The following is a 15,971-nucleotide window of genomic DNA, read 5'->3' as shown; positions in this document are numbered from 1 at the left end:
GATATTTGCTGTCCTGCCTGTTTGGCCAAAGTAGGACAAATTACAGCTGCAAGGGACCAAGGAATAGCAAGTTCAAATATGAATGACTATTCATGGACTCAACCTCAACAAATTTGGATGCATGAGACTGCCCCAAATTTGGGAAACATTTATCAGAAGAACTTCAGCCCAAAGGCCAAGAACTACCAATATAGCCCACCAGGGGGCACCATCAGGACTTTAGGAAAACATTAGCTTCCTAGCTTCGGTTCTGCACGTGTCTTTGTATTAAGTTCCCAAGAAGATGACAATGTGACGTTTGCCAAAATATCGGAAAGTATATATTAAAGTTTATTTAATTTATATTTCTAGTGTATGCTGTCAATTCCTTAATTATTAGTTATCATGTTTAACCAGAATATAAGCCTCTCTACAAGAATTATGATCATCCACTAAGATTCCTTCGCACACAAGGCCCGACATTGCGGCAAACTGAAGCTAAAGTTATCCAGATAACTTAACCGTCTGGCATTCCTAAAATGCTGCCGGGATAATCAAGTCATCCCTAACTGTGTAAAATTTAAACACCACTTCGTCTCACAGAAAGCTCTCCGTATCTACAATTGGGCGAGCCAGGCTTTACTTCAGGAGCAAATAACCACTACACGTGGTTCCCTAGCCGACATAAACAGAGCTATTTTAGCACTAGAAAATGAGCTTTCAAATATGCTTAATCACGAGCTTTGGTCAGTCCTACATGACGTCTCGTGTACGGTAGCTAATAAAAAATTCGAACAAATACGGAGCCGACATATTAACAAGTTCAAAAAATTAATAAAGAATTTGGCGTCCAAACCTAAACTACAAACCAACACTGTAGTTAACCTTTCTTCAGTTATCTTGAAGCCTGAAGCACTCAACGCTCTGTCACGTGGTCACAACTTCGCCATTGCTTCTAAGAAATTACCGGCCGAGGAATTAATGATCCAAATTGAACGTGGGATTCGCTACCTTCCAAACCACATCGCCAACGATATTAGATTGGATGTAACCTCTGTTCTCACAAAAGCAAAACCTCCAAAATCCAACATATCCATTAGTGAATACAAGTCACTACAAGAATTGAAGAAAAACAAAGAAATAGTGATCACCAAAGCTGATAAGGGGAACGCCACTGTGTTACTCAATCTTAATGACTACACAGGTAAGCTGAAGGCCTTACTACTAGATCGATCCACTTACCTCCCTATTGAATACAATCCCACAAACTCTCTAATTAGAAAACTCCATAGGCTCCTTAAGAAGGTCACTTCTTGGCCTGTAGAGATTACCAACAGACTGAAACCCTATAACTCTAGACCCCCCCCCCCTGCATATATGGGCTCCCAAAAATACATAAAGAAAATGTGCCATTACATCCCATAGTGGATGGCATTGATTTCCCCCACTTACAAACTAGCCAAGCATTTAGCCAAAGCGCTCTCACACTATACTGGCAACACACCATCACACATAAAAAACTCAGCCCACTTCAAAGCCAGTATAGAAAACCTTACACTCCAAGATTATGACATAATGGTCAGTTTTGACATCTCCTCCTTATTCAAGAATGTCCCCCTCAAAGAAACCTTAAAGCTAATCCAAGCTAAATTTCTTCCCGATATCTCAGCCCTATTTCAGTTTACAATGAACTCAGGCTATTTCGTTTGGCAGGAAAAATTCTATAAACAGATAGAGGGGACAGCCATGGGTTCACCACTTTCCCCACCCTTGGCCAACTTCTTTATGGAGACTTTTGAAGAGAAAGCCTTAAATTCAGCCCCACAAAAACCTACCATATGGCTTCACTACATTGATGATGTGTTCGCTATTTGGCCACATGGTCCGGATTCACTCCTCTCCTTCCTAACACATTTAAACAACCAACACCCTAGAATCAAGTTCACCCTGGAAAAATAGGTAAACAATAACCTCCCCTTCCTACACACACTAGTCACCCACCAACCTGATGGAACCTTGGTTTTCTCAGTTTATAGAAAACCCACCCATACAGGCAGATACATTCACCAACAATCCCATCACCCCCCACCCCCCACAACAATATGGAGTTATTAAGACACTATTCAACAGGGCAAAAATAATCTGTTCAAATGATCAAGCCCTAACCACTGAACTAAATCACATCTGTGACACTTTCTCAGCCAATGGCTACCCCCTCAAAAGAATCCAAAAAATACTTAAACCAGTTATCCACAACCCACCTTCCCCCCCCCCTCACAAAAAACATTACTCTAAATCCATCACCATTCCCTATGTCCGAAGCACCTCGGAAAAAATCAACAAAATCTTAAAAAAACATGACTTGACCACTTGTTACAGACCACACAGAAAATTGGCATCCCTTATCGGCTCCACTAAAGACCAACCACTTCCCCTAGACTTACCTAGTGTATACCAGGTCCCTTGCAGCTGTAAATTGTCCTACTTTGGCCAAACAGGCAGGACAGCAAATATCAGAATCTCAGAACACAAGGATTACATCCGATTTCACCAGTACAGCCACTCTGGGCTTGCAGACCACGCTCTGGATACTTGCCACAGAATAAGATGAAAGAAAGCCATAGTAATACACTGCAGCAAGTTCAAATATGAAAGACTATTCATGGAATCAACCTCAGCCCTTAGAAACATGCCAAACCTCAACAAATTTGGATGCATGAGACTGCCCCAAATTTGGGAAACATTTATCAGAAGAACTTCAGCCCAAAGGCCAAGAACTACCAATATAGCCCGCCAGTGGGCACCATCAGGACTTTAGGGAAATGTTAGCTTCCTAGCTTCGGTTCTCATTTGCTGTTATGTAGTACTTGTGTGCACGTGTCTTTGTATTAAGTTCCCAAGAAGATGGCAACGTGATGTTTGCTGAAATATCGGAAAGTATATATTAAAGTTTATTTAATTTATATTTCTAGTGTATGCTGTCAATTCCTTAATTATGAGTCAAATTGAGTGTATGAATTTTTTGTGTATTGTGTTTAGATATTCCAATAAACTTGTCATATTTACCTGAAACTGAGTCATGTCCGATTACGATTCCAAACTACCACTTATAAAAATATAACCTATTTTGGTGGGAAGGAATTAGGAAGTGTATATAATTATAGATTTAGGTCATGACTGCAGTCTGAATCTATACAGCAGCATTAAAGTAAAGTGTGTGTATAAACGGCTAAGAGTCTAGTATTGTCTCCCTGAGTAGGAACCTTTTCTACTATAGGATACAGCATAATAAAAATTTGCCAGTATCCGAAGAGGAAATAATCCTAGATATAAGCATATTAGGCCTGATATCTGAAGAAGTAAAATAGCGATAGAAACAGTAGAATAGGAAGATGATAAATCAGAAAATATAGAGAAAGCAACGACATAACAATAGAGCAGCTGGTAGGACTTTAATTGAATAAGGTTTCAAATTAGAAAAGATTTAATCAAGTAAACAAACGAAACAAGTATAAGTCATAGAAATAAATATTTAACACCCCTGTTGTTTTCACCAGGGAACCAGGGTGAACAGCAAAAAGTCAGCTACTGGAACAAACCCAACTCAACATCACCACAGTTCAAGATTGGTACTATCAAAATAAGATTCCTGAATGGCAAAGAAATGGAACTAGCAGAAGAATTGTTGTTGCAGAAGAACTGGTGATATCTTTCTAAGCAATACATATAAAATGTTATATTCAGGCAATAACAATCAGGGAAAAGGAGCAGCAGCTACAGTATTCAACACTAAATACAAGGCTAATCTTCCTGAATGGCAGGCAATATCAAGTAGTGATGTGGGCAAATATCAGAATGGGGAAATGGACAATGAGACTTATGGTCGCAGAAGTGGAGAAATTTTTTGAGGCTTTAGAGAAAGCAACTGAAACAATGAAAAATTAAAAGTTGGTCCTTGTTGGAGATCTAATTAGTAGAATAGGAAATGATTGTCAGACATACAAAAATATTTGGGAAAATTTGGAGAAAAGAGCAAAGTAATTAGAATGGAAAATACCTGTTGGATTTCTGCTCAGGACATGGACTGGTTATTACTAACACAATGTTCCAATATAAACATGTGCTCAAATTCACATGGAGAGAAGAGGCAAAGAATAAGAAAAGTCTAATTGACTATTTCTAAATAACTTAGGGAATTGAAACAACGTAGATCCGAATATAAATTAAATTATATTTTAATAGATATTTCGGCAATGTCACATTGCCATTTTCTAAAGGAACTTACAAAAAGGCAGGAGCACACAGGCAAAAACAATACAGTAACTGAGAATGAAGATTTGAAGCTATCGTTCTCCTAGAAGTCCTGATGGTGCCCTCTGGAGGGCTAAGTAGGCGTTCTTGGCCGTTGGGCTGAAGGTCTGCTGATGTATGCCTCCCAAATTTGGGGCAGTCGCATACAACCAAATTTGTTGAGGTTTGGAGAGTTTCTTAGGCAATGTGACATTGCCGAAATATCGGAAATATCTATTAAAATATAATTTAATTTATATTCGGATCTACGTTGTTTCAATTCCCTAAGTTATTTAGAAATGCATAACCAACGTATAAGCCTGTCTACGAGAATCTAATTGACTATGTTATTGTTGATAGTGATGTTTTGTCACTGGTGCAGGACACTAGAGCATATAAAGGATTTGAAAATCCTTTAAATCCTCAAGACTAAATTGATCACCATTTATTCTCGAGCAGCATAAAATCGAATTTCATACTGAAAAGAAAATGTAGAAAGTTTTAAAGCGAATAAAAGTTGAGCAGCTCTCAGACATGAACTGTAGACTGTATAAAAAAGGGGAATAAAGCAGAATGTGAGAAATACAGAGGAATTTCCCTACAAGTGTTCCAGGTAATATTTATGAAAGCATCCTTGAAAAAGAGACTGATAAAAATTGTGGAATGGAAACTCAGAGAAGAACAAGCTGGATTCAGGCCAAATAGAGGTTATTGGGATCAGATTTTTACTTTACAACAGATAGTTGAGAAATCATGAGAATATGACAAGGATCTGTCATATGTCCGCGATGAGTCTTTTGACTCCTTGGTGGCCTAAATAATGACAAGGATCTGTCCTATGTAGTAGATAATTTGATAGTAAACATCAGACACAGTACTTTGTAGTAGATAGCTTTGCAGATCTGGAAAAGGCTGCGACAAGGTATGCAGGGAATAAACTTTTTAAAATACTACAGTTATATGGAGTAAATGGAACTTTATACAGAGCAGTACATACAAGGTAGGTTCCAAACGTTTCCAGCTTGACATGCAAAATTTGTGCCAATTTGAAAATGCTGTATGTGACAGATAGCACTATCTATGGGGAACTTAGTGTACCAGTTTCAACTCTCTACCTGTGTCACTCAGTTGGAGGCACCTGTTTGACTAACATGTGGCACGTTAGGTGATTGTAATATTAAAAATTGAGTACTACACTGTGATAAAGTTTTTCAACAAAAAAGGGCTTTCTCCAAGTGCTGTCACACAGCGATTGGGTGGTATTTATGGGGAAGCTTCTTCATATTCCACAATGAAGGAATGGGCTAAACAGTTTCGCCTTGGAAGAGAGAGCATCGAAGATGATCCTAGTGAATGGTCAGCCTGCAGAAGTGATAACTGAGGAAAATGTCTCATTTGTTGAGGAGGAACTGCTCAATGACATATGGCTGAAGCTCAAAGAAATCTCAGCAAGGTTAGGGCTTTCTATAACAACTGTCTTTTTCAACGTTCATGAAAAGCTTCACATGATGAAGGTCAGTGCAAGGTGAGTGCCCTGACTTTTCTCTTCAATTCAGAAGTACCATTGTGTGACCTGTTCCCACAAGTTTTTAGAGCTTTTCCAAGGGAATCAGAGAGTTCAAAAGGGGAATTCATGGAGTGGTGGAAAACAGGCAAAGCACCACAGAGAAAAACAAAGTCACTCAGTCCATCAAGAAGATCATGGAAACAATCTTTTGGGATTGCCAGGGAATTCTCTTGATTGATTTCAAGGAAAGGAATAACAAGGCGAATGCAGAATATTATGCTTCACTTCTGTACAAACCGCACAATGCCATAAAGGAGAAGAGATAAAGAATAATGAGTCATGGTGTTTGCCTGCTTCATGACAATGCTTCAGTCCATATGGCTATTGTTGTGAGTGTTGCAGTGAAGGACTGTAGCTTCCAGGAGATTGAATACACATCCTACGGCCCAGATCAAGCACACACTGACTACTACCTCTTCTCGAAACTGAAGAAACACCTTTGAGGAAGAAAATTTTTCACATGACAATGAGGTGAAAGATGTAGTTTTAGGTCATTTGGAAGGCAAAAGTAAAGACTATTTTTTTAAGGGTACAGAAATATGAATTCAAAGATGTGTAGCCTAGTGGCTATGCGCTTCACAACCATATGCCTGGTGAAGGAGTGTCCTAGGTTCGATTCCTGTCGACGACGTGAGGAGCTCAAGGATCTTCCTCAGCCATAGCCAAGTTAACCGATCTTGGGCATGGGCAGCAGGTCCCCTCCCCCACACACTTTATCTGGGGTTTTCATCTCACAAGCAGGCAAACCGGCTCCGTGAACACACAGGCTACAGTCATGGGATACCTCCAGGAATAAGGAGTAATCAACCTATTCCATAGGATTTCGGTTCCGAACGCCTACATGGTAAAAAGTGTAGGTCTGCGTGTGAGGGTAAATTAGGATTAGGAACCTCTAAAAGTTAGTCAGGCCGGAAACTTATGGAACGACCTTCATAGGCTATATTTATGTTGTAAGTCAGCAGTTGGAATTGAAGGGAATACAGAAAGATGGTTTGATGTAAAACTTATGAAAGAAAGTGGCTTTAACACTGATATTAGAAGTGGAGATAATCAAGATAATCAAACAGTGCTCTCTTCTTTATGCAGATGATGTACTGTTTAACAGATTCAGTGCAAGTCTCCAGGATTCTCTAACTAAATTGAATAACAGCTGTATAAATTTGTCATGAAATTCCACAATAAAAACACAACTATGAAAATACGTATGAACATAGAAAACTTCAGGTACATTCTCAAGGGAAACCTATAGAACAAGTAGAATATTTTAACTATTTAGGCACAGTTTTTAGTGAAGATAAAATTTAAAAAAAAAAAAATTCACATTTGATGTTTGTAGATGCCGTTTGGAAGTGAAGTCTTCTGCTCAAAGAAGTGGTAGTGTCGCAGATGCCTTTTCCACACAGTGTAAGTAGGACAACCACAAATATCCATGGTAGGATTTGAATCCTCAGCCTCTTGGCTGAAGAATGGATATGCTAACCACTCGAACTTCATCATGCTACCTAAAAAAGTAAATGACTACAGACTTGTAACGACTATAGAATGATCAGCCTAATGAGTCACATTCTCAAAATGTTTCTGAAAATAATTCAAAAAAGAATATACAGAAAATGTGAAGACACCATCAGTGATACCCAATTCGGCTTTAGAAACGGCTTGGGAACAAGAGAGGCCCTTTTCTGTTCTCAGATCTTATTTCAAAAATGTATTGACCAAAACAAGGTAATATTCATTTGCTTCATCAACTTCGAGAAAGCATTTGACAAAGTCCAACATGCTAAAATGATTGTACTATTAAAAAGAGTTGGATTAGATGGTAAAGACATCAGGATCATTGAAAACTTATATTGGAACCAAAAGGCATCTGTTCAAGTTGATGACATTATTACAGACTCCATTAACATCAAACGAGGAGTAAGGCAAGGATGTGTGCTGTCACCTCTTCTTTTTAACATCTACTCAGAAGCCATATTTCAAAAAGTCTTGGAAGGAAGAAAGGAAGGGATTAGTGTAAATGGTGAAATCATCAGTAACATCTGATATGCCGATGATACAGCTCTTCTGGCTGACAATATTCAGGATCTTCAAAATCTTTTGGAACTAATAAATGCAGAGAGTGAAAAAATGGGATTAAAAATAAATATCACCAAAACTAAATTCATGGTCATAAGTAAGAAACCAATTCTTAATTTAGCACTTTCTTTAAATAGGAAACAAACAGAAAGAGTGGCAAAGTTTAAATATCTCGGATGCTGGTTAAATGAAGATTGCAATCCAGAAATGGAAATAAAAGTTAGAATTGAAATGGCAAGAAAAAATTTTCTCTTGATGAAATCAACACTGTGTAACCGCAGTTTAAACTTAGAACTTAGAGTACGCATGGTTAAATGCTATGTATGGTCTGTACTGCTGTACGGTGCAGAAACTTGGAGCTTGAAGACAACATCAATAAAAAGACTTGAAGCCTTTGAGATGTGGTTATATAGACGAATGTTAAAAATCCCATGGACAGCAAAAACGTCCAATCAGGAAGTACTGGAACAAATGGGGAAATCACGTGAACTTTTAGATACCATAAAAAGAAGGAAAACCGCATATCTTCATCACCTACTTCATAATGAAAAATATAAGATACTTCAATTGATTATAAAAGGGAAGATAAATGGAAGAAGAGGACAAGGAAGACGAAGAAAATCTTGGCTGGCAGATATCAGACAGTGGACTGGTATGAACTCTGAGAGACTGCTCAGAATAGCTGAGAATCGCTCAAAATTTGCCAAGGTGGTTGCCAACCTCCGATAGGAGATGGCACTCAAAGAAGAAGAAGAACCACTCAGCCAACCACTGAAGATGGCAAAATTAAATCTTCAAGTGGATGACAGAATAAGAAAAGCTGGTATGGTGGCGAGCCAGTTGAATAAACTTATGTGGAATAAGAGAGAAATTAGCCAAAACACTAAACTAGCATTATACAAGACAAGTGTCAAACCTGTTTTAAGTTATGGATCTGAGATTTGGGTTAGAAATAAAGCACTTGATCAAAGATTAGAAATCACAGATATGAGTTATTAGAAAAATTAGGAGCCTGAACAGATGGCATTTGTGGCAGAGTCATATTAAAAATGATGACATTAGGAAGGAACTTGACACTGTTTGCATTCAATAATGAGTGAGCAGCGCAGGAGAGAATGTAAGGTGGTATGATCACTTAAAATAGAATGAGAGAGGAAAGCATTAGCAAATAGGTATTTGATGCCAAGATGGCAGGAAAAAGGCTCAGAGGAAGACCACTGTCTTGATGGATTAATTCAGTCAGAATTGTCTTAGACAAATGTTAGATATGACAATATTGGAGTGTTGACTACTATTAGACTCATTTGGAGGAAAATTGTTGATAGAAGATTATTAATAATTGATCATAATCATATTATAATTACTATGACAGCAATACTTCGTAACGTATTGCTGCCATAGTGGGCTGAACATTCCTTGTGAATATCTATCAGGAAATTGATGATGGTAGGATAAGACTGAAAGGGATACAAAGATATAAGTGGACTGATATAATAAGAAATGCCTTAGAAGACTGAAATATAAGATCTCATGATATCTAAGTCCTGACAGATAACAGATAAGCTTAGGTATTGATGGTTAATCATAATTTATTTTTCACGGTATTAACAACACCACACACTTTTCTTTTTTTTTTTTTTTTTACACAGATGTTTTATTAATGCTTATATTTCATTGATTTTCAACTCAGCGTCATCAGAGCACAACACACTTGTACATGAAACAGTGAGTGAGTGAAACAATAATTGCAAAACACAAAAGATCTAAATTCCTATTTTTGGTGCCATCTAATGAGGAAAAAAAAAAAAAAACAGCTATAAGGAGTTTTTCTTAGGATAACCGTCTCCCAAATTTTTGGCAAATTAATGCAACCATATTTGTCAAGGTTGGGAGAATTCTTCAAAGCCATTGCTGACTAAAAAAATAACCTTTCAGATCTATAGGGTGTCCCAAAATTCACGCAAGATTTAAATTTAGCGCCATTTGTGCGGTAAAGTGTTGCCAACGAGAAAAAAAAGAGCGTGACAACTGACAGTTTAGAGTTATTAAAAATGGAGCGCTACACGAAAGAACAATGCATTTTCATTGTTGAGCAATATTTTAAAAATAATGAAGGTTTGGCAGCTACAGTTTGCAATTTTCGTACAAAATATAGTCGGAATAGTGATTTAACTTCATCAACTGTGAAAATATTAATTAAAAAATTCAAGGAAACTGGATCAATTAGTGATCTTATACACTCTGGCCGTCCTTAAACAAGTCGTTCAACAGAAAACATCGAAGCAGTTCGTGAGAGTGTTGCTGAGAGTCCAGGAACATCAATTCGGCACCGTGGTCTTGAATTGGGCATTTCGAGAAGCTCTCTACAGCGTATTCTCATGAAAGATTTGCATCTTTATGCTTACAAAGCTCAATTGACTCAAGAACTGAAGCCTACTGACCACACACAGCGAAGAGAGTTCGTTGAATAGATTATGGAACAAGTGGATGCTTATTTTTCGAACAAAATCATCTTCAGCAATGAGGCTCATTTTCATCTTGATGGTTTTGTTAATCGACAAAATTGTCGCATTTGGGGTTCAGAAAATCCATGACTGATTGTTGAGAAACAAATGTGTCACTGTTTGGTGCGGATTTTGGGCTGGAGGCATCATCGGTCCATTTTTCTTCGAAAATGCAGCTGGTAAGGCAATAACAGTTAATGGTGCTCGCTATCGCTACACGATAATCCAGTTTTTTGTGCCTAAATTGCAAGATATGGATGTGGACGACATGTGGTTTCAACAAGATGGTGCAACATGCCATACAGCCCAAGAAACAATTCAATTACTGCATGAGTCATTTCCTGGTTGTGTAATTTCCCGTTTTGGTGATCAGAATTGGCCGCCCAGATCATGTGACTTAACGGCGTTGGACTTTTTTCTTTGGGGTTTTTTGAAGTCTAAGGTTTATGCCAACAAGCCCACGACCACCCACGCCTTGAAGGAGGAAATTGAACACTGTATCAACGAAATTCAGCCACATTTATGCAAAACGGTCATGGAAAATTTCAACAAAAGAGTGCGTATGTGCCAGCACAGCCGTGGAGGCCATTTACCTGATATGCTATTCCATGCATAACCCTATACTGTATACTTTATGAATCAATAAGAAATTACAATTTTTAATTAAAAACCTGTGTTTTCTATCAAAATTACTTCTTGATTGAATTTTGGGAAACCCTGTATAACAACTCCTAACTAGCACATTCGTTTTCCTCCATCTAATCCTGTGTGAAGGAGTGTCCAAAGCGTGGTCTGCCAGTCCCAACTTGCCATAGTAATAGTAGCAAATGTATCTTTCATGTTCTTCCAGGCGGATGTTCACTGATCTTCCCGTTTGCCCATAATAGGCCAAGTCACAGTCACAAGGAACTTCATACACTCCTGGATGTGCTAAAGGGTGATGTTTATCCTTAGGCGAGCGGATCAGAGTTGCCAGCTTGACATGAGGTTTGAAATTGGTGCGAAGGCCATGTTTCAACAAAACTTTGGCTATCTTTTCCAATGTATCTCTGATATAGGGAATAGAAATGGTCATGTTGTATTCTTGTGTATTAGGGGAAGTCAGAGTAATGGGCCTATGTAATATTTTATCTATTTTATAGGGATTGTAGTCGTTGGCTAAGAACGTATGGTGCAAATATTGGAGTTCTGTGGTCAGAGATGTATCGTTAGAACAAATGGCTCTGGCTCTGTGTGTAAGTGTTTTTAAAATGCCGTACTGTTGAACTGGATGATGATGTGATTGATTATGTAGGTATCTTCCTGTGTGTGGGGGGAAAGGGGGGAACCCATAGCAGTACCTTATTCATAGCTACATTCAATTAACATTTTTAAGTATTATAAGTTTTAAACTTGCTTTTATGTTTGATAGCTCTAGTGCTTTTTAATATGTTTCTAAGAAACACATCCAAGTGCATGAGAAACTAGTTGAATTATTTTTTTATGTCAATTATTAACAGCTTTTATATCAATTATTAAGAATTATTAATGATTTTTTTTTCAGAATTTATTATGGTTATGGGTAACTATAATATTTTTATAGTTACATGATATAGCATTTTATACAAATAAGATACAGCACTGCACAGCTGTCTGCAAAACAAGTTTCTAAAAGATTTTAACTGTGAGAATGAAGTTCCAGAAAAGGGGAGGGGGATTCCACTGCATATGCCTAATTATTGGTGCTAACATGTTTGAAAAAGCACTTCAAAATTTATTTACTTTATTCACTTGAATTTGCTGTCTGTATATATATATACACAATCTTTTAACATTAATTGTGTTTGATTTCTTAAGTAAGGGTGCAACCCTGAAAAAAAAAAAAAAAAAAGTTTGTGGCAATTGAAACAACTTGCAAGAAATGCATCTGCAATTAATCTACACAATACATAAATGTCAATAATATAGTTTGCATACTAGAATATGTCTGATATCAATGGAGAGAGAACGAAGTAGATGGAACATTATAATGGAAAGCATGAAAGAGATACTTCAGAAAAATAGGATAACAATGGACAAAACAGGGTATAGAATGATAAAGCATATAACAATGAACTAACAGATAGTATACAGCTTCATTTAGTTTTATCATTCAAGAGTAGGTCTTAAAACTTTAATGTGTTTGCTAATAAGGATCACAGACTCAGCACTAAGACCATGAAGTATATGCAAGGAATAAGATCAAAATTAGCTAGATGCATTTTTTTATGTATAAATTAAAAATAATATGTAACCATTTTAGAGACAATGTGAGATATACACGAAATTGATACTGGCCAATCTGTATTTCTGATTTTCTGCTTCAGCAAAAACTTATAAGGATATCTTCTCAAGAATCAGATATCATCTGAATCTTATTCAGATATGCCAAGGGAAAAAATGACCTATACTCCACACCCAAGAAAATTAAAAGAATCTGTCTCCTACCTTTAAAACACATCAGAAAATAATTACAGAATTTTGTTGTTGTGTATGGAGGAAATCTCTCGAACTGAAAATTAAGAAATATCTTTGCACTTTCTTTCAATTCTCTTAAAGATTGCTACCTTCACTAGTACCATCAATGAGTGGATGATAGTACTATGTTTTTCTAAGCTGCATTACTTCAATCAAACATGACAGCAAAGATATGTCTCTGAACATAAAAACTAAATTCACTTTCTATAGAATATAGGTTTGACCAACCATGACTCTGATACCAACTATAGAATAAGATGGAATAAAACAAATATCATTTCCCAGCTGTCTTAAGTTAGAAATTAGTTCAAGAGTACTATGATGCTGTTCAGAACATGTTAAACATTAACTGAATAACTATGAATTTATCCTACATTTGGTAGACTATGCTTAGCCAGTTTGTTAGTCTTTCTTATTTTTTTATTTTTGATAAGATCACTTGCATCTATAGTTGCCTTAGCATTTGATAGTTTATTATAGTGAATTTGTCATAATAGTGTTTGCTCTATCCAAGTAAGAGCAAACAAAGTTTGCGCCTGAAAGTATCTTCAGGACTGGGGTAAGGTGGTACAACACCAGGACAACTCGTTGCAAAGGTGGAGCAAGCTACCAACACTTCTATCTCAGTATCTCCTATAATGCAAAACACATCTCCTTGCGGATATGTCTAATGTTATGCATTAAGGGAAGGGCCACTACCCAGACTAGTTTTGACCTTTATTGAGGTCTCTTCAGTGGGAGCCAGGCCCAAGTGGAGATACCAGGCAGAAGCATTAGCAGGTCATCTCTACCTATAGGAGTTGCCAAATGGTGTGCCACCCTTTTTTAATAAATTACTCTGGATTTAGAGAAAGATTTTGAAAGTTTATTTGAAGAGACCTCAATAAAGGGCGAAACTAGTCTGGGTAGTGGCCCTTCCCTTAATGCATAACATTAGACATATCCGCAAGGAGATGTGTTTTGCATTATAGGAGATACTGAGATAGGAGTGTTGGTAGCTTGCTCCACCTTTGCAACGAGTTGTCCTGGTGTTGTACCACCTTACCCCAGTCCTGAAGATACTTTCAGGCGCAAACTTTGTTTGCTCACACTTGGATAAAGGATTAAACTAATTTTATTATACTCTAACCAAGTGAAAAATAAACTTTCAAAATCTTTCTCTAAATCCAGAGTAATTTATTAAAAAAGGGTGGCACACCATTTGGCAACTCCTATAGGTAGAGATGACCTACTAATGCTTCTGCCTGGTATCTCCACTTGGGCCTGGCTCCCACTGAAGAGACCTCAATAAAGATCGAAACTAGTCTGGGTAGTGGCCCTTCCTTTAATGCATAACATTAGACATATCCGCAAGGAGATGTGTTTTGCATTATAGGAGATACTGAGATAGAAGTGTTGGTATCTTGCTCCACCTTTGCAACGAGTTGTCCTGGTGTTGTACCACCTTACCCCAGTCCTGAAGATACTTTCAGGCGCAAACTTTGTTTGCTCACACTTGGATAAAGGATTAAACTAATTTTATTATACTCTAACCAAGCGAAAAATAAACTTTCAAAGTGTTTGCTCATGTGACAGTCGGATGTACTGCCTTAGTCCTAAAGTTTGATATCTGTAATGTTCTTCATTTCACCTTGTGTTATTTAATTAATAATTAAATTCTTCCACACTGCCCTTCAAGTTTATGATAAGTCACCTAATGACCTTGTTGAGTATGTCTTTGTATATAGTTTCTCTCTAATTAGGTGTGGGATTAAATAAGAGTCCAAAGCTAGATAACTGGAAGGAGATTTCCACACAGCCTGTAAGCAATACAGAGAACCAACTAGGGCTTCTGGCCCAAGGTTCAATCTCACCTTCTTGTGGTATGCTATGTTATCAGAGCCAACCACAATGCTGAATGAGGAAATTGGCAATTTGGGATACACTAGTCAAACTGTATTACATACTAAGTTAACTCAAAACTAAAAAAACAAGAATGATGGCACAAAATGATGAAATATCATGCTAGCTGGGGAATAGCCCAATTTAAAATTAAGGCAACTTAACATGGAGAAAGACAAAAGGAAATTTTATAGATTGTGCTATTGATGATAATGATATCTTCAAACTGGTTCAGGATACAAGTGTATACAAGGAATTTGAAGGAGGAAGTGATCATTACTTAGTTTTGAACAGGATAAAAATGAATATCATGCTGAAATTAAGGAAAAACATATAAGAAAGTTTTCAAAAAAGGGTCAAAGTCAAGTTTCTTTCAGAGTTGAATTATAGCCTAAATATAGAAATATTATTCAAGAAAAAATTGAAGAGTTTGAAAATAAGAAGCACACTCTAGAGATTCATTGGTAAACTCTGAACAAAAATAAAAAAAAATGGATAGTTGCTATCTGCTATATTATTATCAAGGTCTTCCCACGACTAAAGTCGTGGGAAGACCTTGATAAGAATATAGAAGATAAATCACAAAGGTGGCAAAATGTCCTGGAGGCTAATAAAAAGCTTAGAAATGGAATCATGAAATAAAGGTGATACAAAAAACTAAACATGAAGATATTCTAGATAGCTACTCTGAAAGACTATTACAAAACGTGCATTAACAGAACAGTGGTAAAAAAAAAAATTTTCCCCTTGAGGAAATACACATAGAAAGTTTTTTACCTTGGGGTGTATTATATGTTAAAGATACCAAGAAATTTTATACTTGGTTTTAATTCTTTTCCCAAACAAGCAAAACAAAGTTTTGTATGTGAAATATATTCACGTCTGAGGCACTTGATATATAGAGGCTAATGACTTCATATCACCTGCCTTAGTATGCATCCCATAATGCAAAGCACACCCACTTTCAGGCGTGTATAATGCAATGCATAATGGGAAGGGTCACTACACAGACCAGTTTCAACCTTGATTGAGGTCTCATCAGTGGGAGTCATATCTGGGAGCAATACCAAGATTGAAGTAATGCAGAAGTCATACACTTCAACCTTGGTATATCTCCTGGGTCTGGCTCCTGCTGATGAGACTTCAATAAAGGTGGAAACCAGTCTAGGTAGTGACCCTTT

General features: G+C 37.1%; 1 protein-coding gene across 6 annotated transcripts in view; it reads right to left on the bottom strand.

Moving 5' to 3' along the window:
- Positions 1-15,971, bottom strand: part of LOC150103765 (dynamin-like) — a 519,391-nt gene that overhangs the window by 235,627 nt on the left and 267,793 nt on the right. The window lies entirely within an intron of this gene.

The sequence above is a fragment of the Typopeltis vanoorti genome, chromosome 8 (assembly GCF_054136105.1).
Source record: "Typopeltis vanoorti isolate ZY-2024b chromosome 8, IOZ_Tvanoo_1.0, whole genome shotgun sequence".
NCBI lineage: Eukaryota > Metazoa > Arthropoda > Arachnida > Uropygi > Thelyphonidae > Typopeltis > Typopeltis vanoorti.
Note: the sequence above shows the minus strand (reverse complement) of the source record. Positions and strands in the feature narration are given on the sequence as shown.